This window comes from Pteropus alecto, unplaced genomic scaffold, assembly GCF_000325575.1.
Source record: "Pteropus alecto unplaced genomic scaffold, ASM32557v1 scaffold12, whole genome shotgun sequence".
Classification (NCBI taxonomy): domain Eukaryota; kingdom Metazoa; phylum Chordata; class Mammalia; order Chiroptera; family Pteropodidae; genus Pteropus; species Pteropus alecto.
Genome location: NW_006432669.1, coordinates 11,926,323 through 11,937,440, shown reverse-complemented (window position 1 = coordinate 11,937,440; position 11,118 = coordinate 11,926,323).

Sequence of the window (11,118 nt, the reverse complement as noted above, 5' to 3'; positions counted from 1 at the left end):
GACACCTTTCCTGAGGTAGGCAATTATGTTTTAAAATAGCTTTAGTTTTTATTATTTTATACTTTAAAAATAGAAAAAAATAAGAGAATGTTTTTATAAACCAAACATATTCTTTCTATTTTAAAAGCTCCCCTTTCCCAAACTACAGATTTTAATCTTGAGAGTCCTATAATGAGAAACATTAATTTATACAAGCCCCTTTGTCCTGTGAAAGGTGAAATAAAATGGAATCAATTATGTCAAGGGTTTTAAAATGAAGCCAGAAGGCTATTAAGGAGATGGGCCTTATGCATGTCCTCACTTGGTGGAACCATGAACTTTTGAACTAGGCCAAACCACAAATATTCCAAGGATCTGCAAAGAACACCTGCAACTTGCTAGTAACAGACTTTTGCTTAGTGACAGCCTTAGCAACTACTCATGTTTAACCAATACTAACTTTCTGCAGTCAACACTAGTCGAAACTCTTTGTAAACAACTTATGCAAACATTCCTCCCCACCCCCTTTAAGAACCCCAGATATTGCTCCCTAGTGGGACATTATTTGGATTGTGTACCTCAAATTGCAATTCTTTGAACCCGAATAAATACTTTTGTCTGATCATTGTTTCCTGGCCATTTTAATGGGTTGACAGTCTCAACTTCCCAATATACTCACGACAACTAATTGAGTGCAAAAAAGAAGCAGAAGCCAAAGTCCCTACCAGTTGAAGATGCTTCGGCTCAAATGTCAGAGGGAATTGTGCCCTCTGCTCTCTACGTCTTCTCTGGACTGGAAAGCTAGGCCAACGCTTTCCTGAACACTAAACTGAGTCACCCGATTTTCTGTTTCCCGAACACACATACCAAATACTGCCATCTTTGCCCAAGTTTCTAAATTTAAGTCTAATTGCCTAGTTTTAAAATGAAAATGAGTTCATTTTTGTTAAATAAATGGGACAAGATGAAGTTTTCTTTTATGCCCTTGTTTCACTCTTAGCCTATCGCTATAAGTGCATCTTTGCCAAGAGGGAGTAAAGTGGCATGATAGCCAGGGAGATATGCAGTTAGATTATCTTCAAAAGAGCCTATTGAAAGAAGCATAGTTGGCTGACTGCCCAGAGCTGCTCCCTGTAAGGCTTGAAGCCATGCTTCAGCCAATCTTCTTGCAGGCAAAGACTGAGCACTACAGGAAAACTAGTTCTCTCCCCTTCCTACCCAGTGTAGGATTGTTCTAAACAGCAACTTTGACTCTGGCTGAGGGACCCCTTTCAACCTGAATGAAACTTTCGAGAATAGCACCTAACAGAGACTTTCCTCAATCTTTTCTTTTCTCTCCTTTCACAGGTTTCAGATCTGGGTCATAGCCTCAAGGTTTTCTCTGCTAATTGTTCCTCCTTTAACCTTCACAGGAATTTCCCCATTAATCTGCATACCTGATCCCTTCTAAGCATTTGCTTCTCTGAAGGATGTGAATAAAAAGTGACTTTGCTAGAATGACCCATCAGCATGATATTCTACTGAGAGGTCCATATCGACAAGAGAAAAATGTGTTTGCCTTGTAGATATTTTGACTTGTGGACTATGGAGGCCATCGTTTCACATCATGCTTAAGAATGTGACATTACCCCTTCGAGGGATTGAAAGCTAAAAGAGATCAGAGGGAGAGGGGGAAAAAAAGGAGAGGTCTATGAAAAAGGAGAACTAGAGACTAGAGAAAGCGTGGTCCATGGAAAGGAGAATAGACAGGAATTCACCAAGCCAGGTTACTGTGAAACAAAAGGAGGTCCTAAGTATGGGATATGTAAGTAGAAACAGTTTTAAGAAACAAGAAACAGTCTTTCTATTGACATAAACAGTAATCAAGCACTTACTAGGTGATGCTTTCTATCATAAAGTTGGTTTTAAAGGCTGAAGAAAGGAAACCAATAAAAGCACAAAGGAGCAAGGATAGTTTTATTTTTAAAAGAGAAATCATAGTCAATTTCTCAATGATTCTCGAAGCAAGCAGCATGACATAGACATCAAGAAAAAGAAATTAAAGGCACAGGCTACATAAGCAGCAGATCTGGGTGTGACACCTGTTTTTGCCACTTACCTTGGGTGAGTTATTTAACTTTCTGATCCTCAGTGTCCTCATTCAGTAATAGGAACAATAACAGGCTATTGTAAGTAGTCAATGGACGACAAGCATAAAAAACAGCAAATAAAGCTAACATTTATTGAATACTAATCGTTCATCAGGGCTTAGATGAAAAGCTTTATATAGAATATCTAAATTAACTAAAAGTGATCATTACCATAAGGCATGAGGTGTCATAAAGGAGTTACTGGTGTAAGTTATAGAACTAAATCCAGAAGTTTTCAAAACTAATAAAAAAATCAATGTATAAGATAGGCAATGTCACTATTCAAGGAATTTTTTTATCTCATTGTTCAAATGCCACCCTTTACAAGAATATCTCAATTAATTTATAAGCCTTCCCATATCAGATTCTTCCAGATTACAAATAACTTGTAACTTGTAATAGCCACCCTAATAGAACTTGCTATATAGAAGACATTCATAAATAATGGAATAACTACAAGTTTGAAGATGGTAACTTAAAGTCTGCATTTTCCTTTTTTCTTCCTCGGCAATCTTCCAAAACCAACAAGGAGAAAAAGAAATGAAATCACTAATCCAATTTTTGTGAAAACAAAGAAAAGCTAAAAACCCCAAACACAAAATAGGTGGTATATAGCTGTCAAAAACTGAAGATAGAGTAGAAATGTGAGTGGGAAGAAATAGACAGAGAAAGCCATAGTGGAATAGAAACAGCAAGCAAAATAAGCTTCTCAAAGGAAAGAAAAGGAAAGGAAAGCAGCATACCCTGAGGTGTAAAACCTAACCTCTTGTGATGAGAGGAACAAGATGAACAACTGACAGCAGATGCTTCCCTGGATCCACTTAGTTCTGAGAAGCAAAGGAGGTGAGACTACAGGAAGAATCATATATAAATGAGCCATACTTGTACTAACCCATCTATTTCAGAGACAGAAGGGGAGAAAAGACTTCACAGATTTTACCTCTATCCATTGACTGGGAAGAAGTAAAGGCCAAACAAACTCACGTACACAAAATCATAAAAATTTCGACTAACTTGGAACATAGTTGTGGCCCTCCCAAGTATGAGCTTCAGGCAAACACACAAAAGTTCACTTATTTCAAAAACAGATAATCAAAGGGAGAACCAGGCAAAATGACATAGATGATGGAAGCTTCGCTCATTCCCTCTTGCAACCACATCAAAGGGGAGATGGAAGCACAGAGCAAACATCAAGGAGAGTCGCCTGAGTGTCTACATGAACAGAAGCACTACTGCTAGAGAGAGAAATAAGCAATCACCCTGCAACAGTTGGAGGTAGGAGGGGGCCAAGACACAAGGCTGGTCCCAAGTGGCTGAGTGGAACAGAGGTTATGATAGTTGGAGCAGCTGGAGTTGGTAACTGCAGATGCCTCTTAAAGAGACCGGGCCTGTGATTGGACTTTCCTGGTGATGGACCGGCTCACTCTAAGCACCAGCAGCGGGTTTGCTGCACCAGGGTCACCAAGGACTTACATGGGGGACACTGAGTTGTCAGAGTGAGGGCCAGGGGTGAGCATCTCTCCCGGGCAGACATGCTGTCGGTTCCCATTGTTCCTCTGTTGAGCCCTCCCGGCTCCCAGTATGCAACTCAGCACCTCTCTAGCTGAGACATCATCGAACTGGATAATAGAGGTCACTGTGCCCAGAGGATTCTCTGAAACTCTGCCTCTCCCCACTCACAGCCCCACCCTAGCCACATTCAGTTGTGTCCTTAGCGAGTCCTGTGCCACTTGCCAAGCAGCACCAAGACTCACACTGACAGCTGACCTCAGTTTCTGGCATGGCTTCTTGAGACAACTATAAGCTCAGCATCTGTGGATTGCTTGCTGAATCTTAACAGGTGACCCCAGAGGGGCACAGGTTGTGGCTAAATTTGCCCTGCAGCTGAACCCCTCTCAAGATTGTGCCACAGGACACCTACTTCACAAAGCCACACTAATAAGACCAGGAGACTTAGGAGCTTTGATTAGAACATAGAAACAGATACAGAAAGGCAGCCAAAATGGGAAGACAAAGAAGCAAAAACCATATGAAAGAGCAGAACATAGGTCAAGGAAAAATGGAGTCAAACAATCTCACAGATGCAGAGTTCAAAACACTGGTTATAAAGATGCTCAATGAAGTTAAGGGAAGTGTAAATGAACCCAATGAGAACTTTAACAAAAAGATAAAAAAAATAAAAATGAAATGGAAATTATAAAAAGGAATCAGTCAGAAATGAAGAGTACATTATCTGAGATGTAGAGCATGTTAGAGGAAATCAACAGAGTGGATGAAGAAGAGGATCGAGCCACCGAAATAGAGGATGGGGAAGCCAAGGACACCCAACCAAAACAGCAAGAAAAAAGTAACCAAGAATATAATAATAATTTAAGGAGCCTATGGGACAAAATTAAGAGTAACAACATCTGTGTCAGAGGGGTATCTGAAGAGGGAGAACAAGAAGTTGAATATATATTTGAAGAAATAATGATGGAAAACTTCCCAAACTAGGTGAAGGAAATAGACATACAACCCCAGGAAGCTCAGAGATCCCCCAAAAACTGAACTCAGGGAGGCCCACACCAAGACACAGCATAATTAAAATGCCAAAGATTAAATACAAAGAGAGCATCTTAAAAGCAGCAAGAGAAAAGCAGTTAGTTACCTACAAGGGAGCTCCCTTAAGACTGGCAGCCAATTTCTTACAGGAAAGTTCGCAGGACAGAAGGGTTTGGCACAAAATATTCAAAGTGTTGAAAACCCAGCATCAACAACTACTTTATCAACAAATACTTTATCCAGCAAAGCTGTCATTTAAAGCTGGACGGATAAAGCTTCCCAGACAAAAATAAGCTAAAGGAATTTATCGCCACCAAGCTAGTATTATAGGAAATGTTGGAGACACTTCTTTAAGAAGAAAAAACGTGTATCAAAAACATGAATAAAGAATGGTAATAACTACATATTTATCAACAAGTACCTCAAATGGAAAAGAGTTAAGTGCTCCAACCAAAAGATAGGGAAGCTGAATGGATAAGAAATCAAGACCCCTACATATGCTGCCTACAAGAGATTCACTTCAGATTAAAAGACACACACAAACTGAAAGGAAGGGAATGGAAAAAGATATTGCCTTGATGGACCCCAGAGGGTATTGTGCAGAATAAAGTAAGTCAGATAGAGAAAGACAAATACCACATTATTTCATGTATATGTGGAATCTAAAGAACAAAATAAACAACAACAACAAAAACAGAAACAAACTCATGGATAAAGAGAATATTTTGAGAGTGCCTAGAGGGGTGGGGGGATAGTGAAAAGGGCAAAGGGATTAAGTACAAATGGATCCATACAAAATAGTCATGGAGATATAAAGTGTAGCATAAGGAAAATAGTCAACAATGTTGTAAAATATATGTACCTGATTTAGTGGGATGACCACTTCATGAGTTACATAGATCTCTAATCACTATGCTGTACAACTGAAATGAATATATTATTGTATACCAACTATAACTGAAAAAACTCATTTAATTGTACAATGTAAATATGATCAACTAATTGTCTATTATACTTCAATAAAGCTGGAGAAAAAATGGATAATCAAAAAGGAATCAGCACAAGATCTACAAAAACCCACCACCAGAAAAGAACATAGAAATAGGAGGAAAAACAAAAGCCAGATAAAGGACAAAAAGCTGGGGGAAAAATGTCATCATAGAACAGTTGAAAATGTGACCATGTCTTTAACAATACATTTTAAAAATAACAAAACATTACGTTTTGTAAAGAAGTAAAGCTATGATTCAAGAGATAAGAGAAATAGAAGGAAAAGCAGAGAGAAAGCAATGAGAAAGTAAGTAAAAGATAAAACATGAACTGAAAAAGCTCAGGGAAAAAAAATGTAAAAAAAAGTAAAACCATAACAGAAATGAAGACAAAAAGGGAGAGACACAATATATCATGTGGGGGAGAAAGAAACTTTCCTCCACCTTCAAGGTTCTTTTGGCTGGTCAAATAAACATGAAACATTAGTATGGCAAAATGTTTAAAGAAAAAGATAAAAACAAGCATAAAATTTTTTAAATTTTAGAAAGAATTAGAGAGGAGAACAGAAATAAGTTAAACTGGCAGGGAGAAATTTAGTATAGGCCCTAGAATTCTTTCCTCCTGCCTTTTACATTTGGAAAAGATCTTAAGATATAATTAGATGATAACAGATGTCAAACTATAAGTTTTATGCCTCAGTATATTAGTTATCTATTGCTGTATAACAAACAATATTACCACAAACTGAGCATCTTAAAACAACACATTTATTATCTCACAGTTTCTATGGGTCAGGGGTCCAGGGATTGCTTAATTGAATCCTCTGCAACGAAAATGCTGGCCAGGACTGAGTTCTCATCTGAGGCTCTTACTGGGAAAGCCTCCACTTCCAAGCTGCCCAACTGAAGGTCTCAGTTTCTTGCTGGCCAGAGATTGTCCTCAGTTCCTAACCATATGGCTCTCCCAAAGGAAAGTATACAACATGGAACCTTGCTTCTTCAAAGCCAGCAAGGAGGAAAGTGTCTTCTTACAAACTGGAAGTTATGATTTTGTATAACATAGTCAGATACACATAATCCTGTACATTCCATTCTCTTTGCCACAGTCTATTAGTTAAAAGCAAGTCACAGGTTCCTCCCATGCTCATTGAGACTACACAGAGGGGATGGGACTACACAGAGATGTGAGTACCAGGAGACAGTGATCCTAGAGGCTTCTTTAGAATCTGTCCAATACACGCAGCACCACAAGGGATAAAGACTTAATCATCTCTAATCTCAAATCTTACCATTGATCTTCAAATCATTGTTTGACTTCTCTATTTAAATAGTCACCTCCTGCTAGCTTGCTCTCTACAGCTAAATTATAAGTACACCCCGGGCATTTGGTTACCTATCAGTTGGCTAATTTTTGGTTGATAATCCACATCCCATTCCCATTCCACTCCCTACCAGTTCAATTAAATGTCTGAAAACTTTTAGCTGAATTTCTTTATTGTCCCCATCTGCATTCAGTATTAAGGATGCGCCTTGGAAAGAAATCTCTGGAAGGCAAACAGTGGGAAAAAGTTGGCCCTGTACTTCAGATCAAGGAGGCTATATTTAGAGGGGCCAATGACAATTCTTACATCACACTGCTAATTCCAACACTTCATTAATCTTATCTCCAGAGTCACTTTTAAGAGGAGAAAGTAAAAAAGCATTTGAATTTACAGTTTCAGTTGGCCAATGAAAAAACTTCCTTTAAGAATTATTTTCACATTACCTTAGTTCTTAGACCTTTCAGAAATTCTAAATTTAACTCCATAAAGAACATCTCTGAGAACTTTACTCCTCCCTAAGAAAATTATTTCAAGTTTTCTTTACGTGCCGAATATTTTCCAGCAGTGTCGTTTGTTTTTATATAGCAAAACTCACAGGGTGCTTTTCCATTCAACTGTGAGCAAAGCAATAGCAGTAACATGAATTAACCCTATTTCCAAAATGATATCTGTACAGATTGGGTGGTTCTAGCAAGAGGCTTTATACAGAAAAAAAAATTGTTGGATTTTGATTTCCCACATGTTCTTTCTACTTCTTGTTCTCTTAACTTTTTACCTGGAGATTTCTTTAATGATAAAACTACTACCTCTAAAAACTTACTAGACGCACACATTTGTCCTCGAGGCACTTCACCTTGTAAATAAAAATCTACCCAAGCATAAAACACAGAAGCAGAGAGAAAGAGAAACAATTGTCCAACTCATTCTGTTTATTGTCATTTCTCCCACTCATTTTCTTCCCCTTCTTGCTTTCCCCAACCCTTGAAAAGTATTACTTTGCATTTTCTCTGTCACTATTTCTAAACTAGCTTTTAAAATTGCTTTTACCATGAGGTATGGCTGAGCATAGTAATAGAAAAATGTTCACAGTATTGTAAGTGGAGGGAACAGAAATCAGAACAGTGAGTCCAATTTTTCGTTTATATAGATACACATAATAAATTACAAGTATATATTTATTTTTATCATTTAAATCTATTCATAATATAGTCAATTTAAACATATTAATATAGAGAGAGAGAATAGATTAAAATGCTAGAAAAATACATATCAAATTTTTAACAGTGGGATTGTGGGGAAAGGTGGAAATTGGAGAATGGGACATTCCTTTGATAACTATGAATTTCCTTGCTTTTTAATAATAAATGTCTACCAAGTTCACAAAGAAAAAAAGTTAATACTTTCGGATTGCTTCTTTTGCACAATTTGGAGTCCACAAAACTAATTATTTCCAAAACCATCCAATCTTTATTCTGCCTATTACCAGCACACCACAGGATTTTGACAAGGATAGAGCTTGGTGGTGACTGCTTTCCCTCTACTATCATAAAATGTCATTGCCTCAAAAGCAAAAACGGTACTTAAAATCCAGACCTAAATATACGCACCTTCCACTTAGAACTTGTCAAATTTTGCCTGTCTGTATTTCCATGGCACCTATACCCATAGAATCTCCTCCTTGATTCCAGCTATCCCATAAGTGCAAAGTTGCTGCTGCCATGCATTGCACCTGCCTGCCACTGTAAGGTTTATGAAGTTAGCTAGTAAATACTTCCCCTGGGAAATCGAATGGGTCATTTAAAAAATCAATTATAAAAGAAATCACTGCACAAAAGGGAATGCAAAGAATAATTTCAAAAACAACAATAACTCAAATCATAAAACCTCATACTTGGAGAGTATTTTATACTTCGTGTGCATTTTTGACAATTCTCTTTTGATTCTCACAATAATTCCATGAGCTAAGAGAGACAAGTACCCAGAGCTCCTGCTTTTTGCCACTTTGCATTTCACTGATCTGCTCGTGCAACCCCACTAAAATCCTTACACTTCATTTTTTCCTGATTAATTTGCTTAATCATCAATTCACCTGCAATCTCCAAAAAAGCTCAGTGCTTTTCTGTCTAGGGAACATAGCTGAAACAAGCATTTTTCTTCTCCTGGGAGAAAACATAATATAGAAAGAGCATGGCAGTTGGAGTCAGAAAGACTTCTGATTTAATCTTGGTTCTCCCATTTACTAGCTCATGCAGCCTTGGTCAAAATACTTAATGCTTTAAGCCTCAGTTTTTTTTCCCCATTCACAAAACAGGGATTGTAATTTCTACTTAATGGGGCTGTTGTAAAGATTGTGTGAGAAACTGAATAAAGCAGCTGGTTTAAGCAAACCTCACAAAGGATTTGGAATCTGGCAAAATCCTTTCCCTGGCCCCATCTGCTGGAGATAAAGAGTAAAGTCATGTTTATAAGTAAGCAAAATATAGAGAGCTTTCAATATGCAGCTGTTATGTGGCCTCGCATTTGCAGAAATGTATAATAATGAAAACTAGGAATTGACTGTATCAATTTCTCTGTGTTAGGGTGAGAGAAACCAAGGAACCCAACTCAGAGTCACCCAGCTAACCAGTAACAGGACTTCAAACTTGGAGTCCACAAAATCAAGACAGATGTGTAGAATGAATGGATAGTGTAGATAGAAATAATAGAGGCCAAGAGAATCCATCAAGAGGCAATGGCTGTCACCTGGATGTGAGTTGCTAAGGGGTGTAGCAGTGGAGACAGATTCTATGATCCTATTAAAAAATGTCACCCAAATGTCAGCTGAAGTTATTTTGCTCTTTGAGATTTACATATAGTTAATTTCAGGTCTCAATATGTAGAAAATTCAATATCGTTTCTAAAATTTCTCCAAATTTCCAGGAGCCTGCATACTCATGGTCACTTCTGGCTCCATTTGTTTCAGGTGAAATCTCTTTCCTGCCTCAGAACCCATGTCTCCTTTCTGTATCTGTTCCATATCAACCAGTTGTAGACATTTTTGTGTTTAGGAAATTTTGCTGAAGGTTTGGAGTAATAATGTTATACTGTTACCAGGGTACATTTGCCTGTGCGTGTCTAAGAAGAAGAAAAGATACTGGCAGATTTGCAGCAAAGAAAATAAGGATTAATTTCAGGGAGCTGCCAGTGCCGGAGACACAGGCGAGCTAATGCTCTTAATAACCTGGTCCCCGCTCTCCTTGTCTCGGCAGTAGATATTATATAGAGAAAATTCAATCGTCATGGAAACTAAGAGAATTGGGAGCATGGGTGCTACTGATTGAACAACTGGACAAGCCTGGTGTAATTGATCATTGTGTCTGGTTCTGGAATCAGTCTGGCAGGTAGGGTTGTTATTCTGCCTTGATGGGCCTGGGGCTGAAATGCATCTAAGGCTAAGATATTATCCTTAGAATAACCAAAACTTATTGTCCCCATGACTATAGACCTGAGGCTCGATAAATCTTATGTCCTAAGGCTCAATGATTAACGGAGCAGGCATACAAAGGTAAAGAGAGTGGAAAAAGCAAGTAAGACACAATGCCATTATCTGGGCAAAACCAGCCTGATCAGAAAAAAACTGTATTAAAGAAATGAAATAAAATTTAAGCGCAGTTATAATACATTGCTGCTAAGCAAGCCATTTATTTTTAATTACTTTTTATTTTTTCAAATTAAGTTTATTGGGGTAACATTGGTTAATACAATTTTATAATTTTCACGTGTACATTATAATTTGACATCTATATATTCTATTGTGCTTACCACCCAAAATCCAGTTTCCTTCAACTACCATATATTTGAACCCCTTTACCCAATTTACACTCCTCCTAGTCCTCTATTTTTGATCCCCTTTATCCCATCTACCTCCCCACTCCTCCCCCATCCCCTACCCTCTGGTAACCACTAGTCTATAGTCCATGTCCATGAATCTCCGTTTGTTTGTCCTGTTCATTTGTTATTTTTAGGTTTATATCCCACATATAAGTGATATCATGTGATTTTCAACTTTTTCCGTCTGGCTTATTTCACTTAGCATGAGTATCTCGAGATCCATCCATGTTGTCGTGAGTGGCAGTATTTCATCTCTTCTTATGGCTGAGTAATATTCCATTGTATATC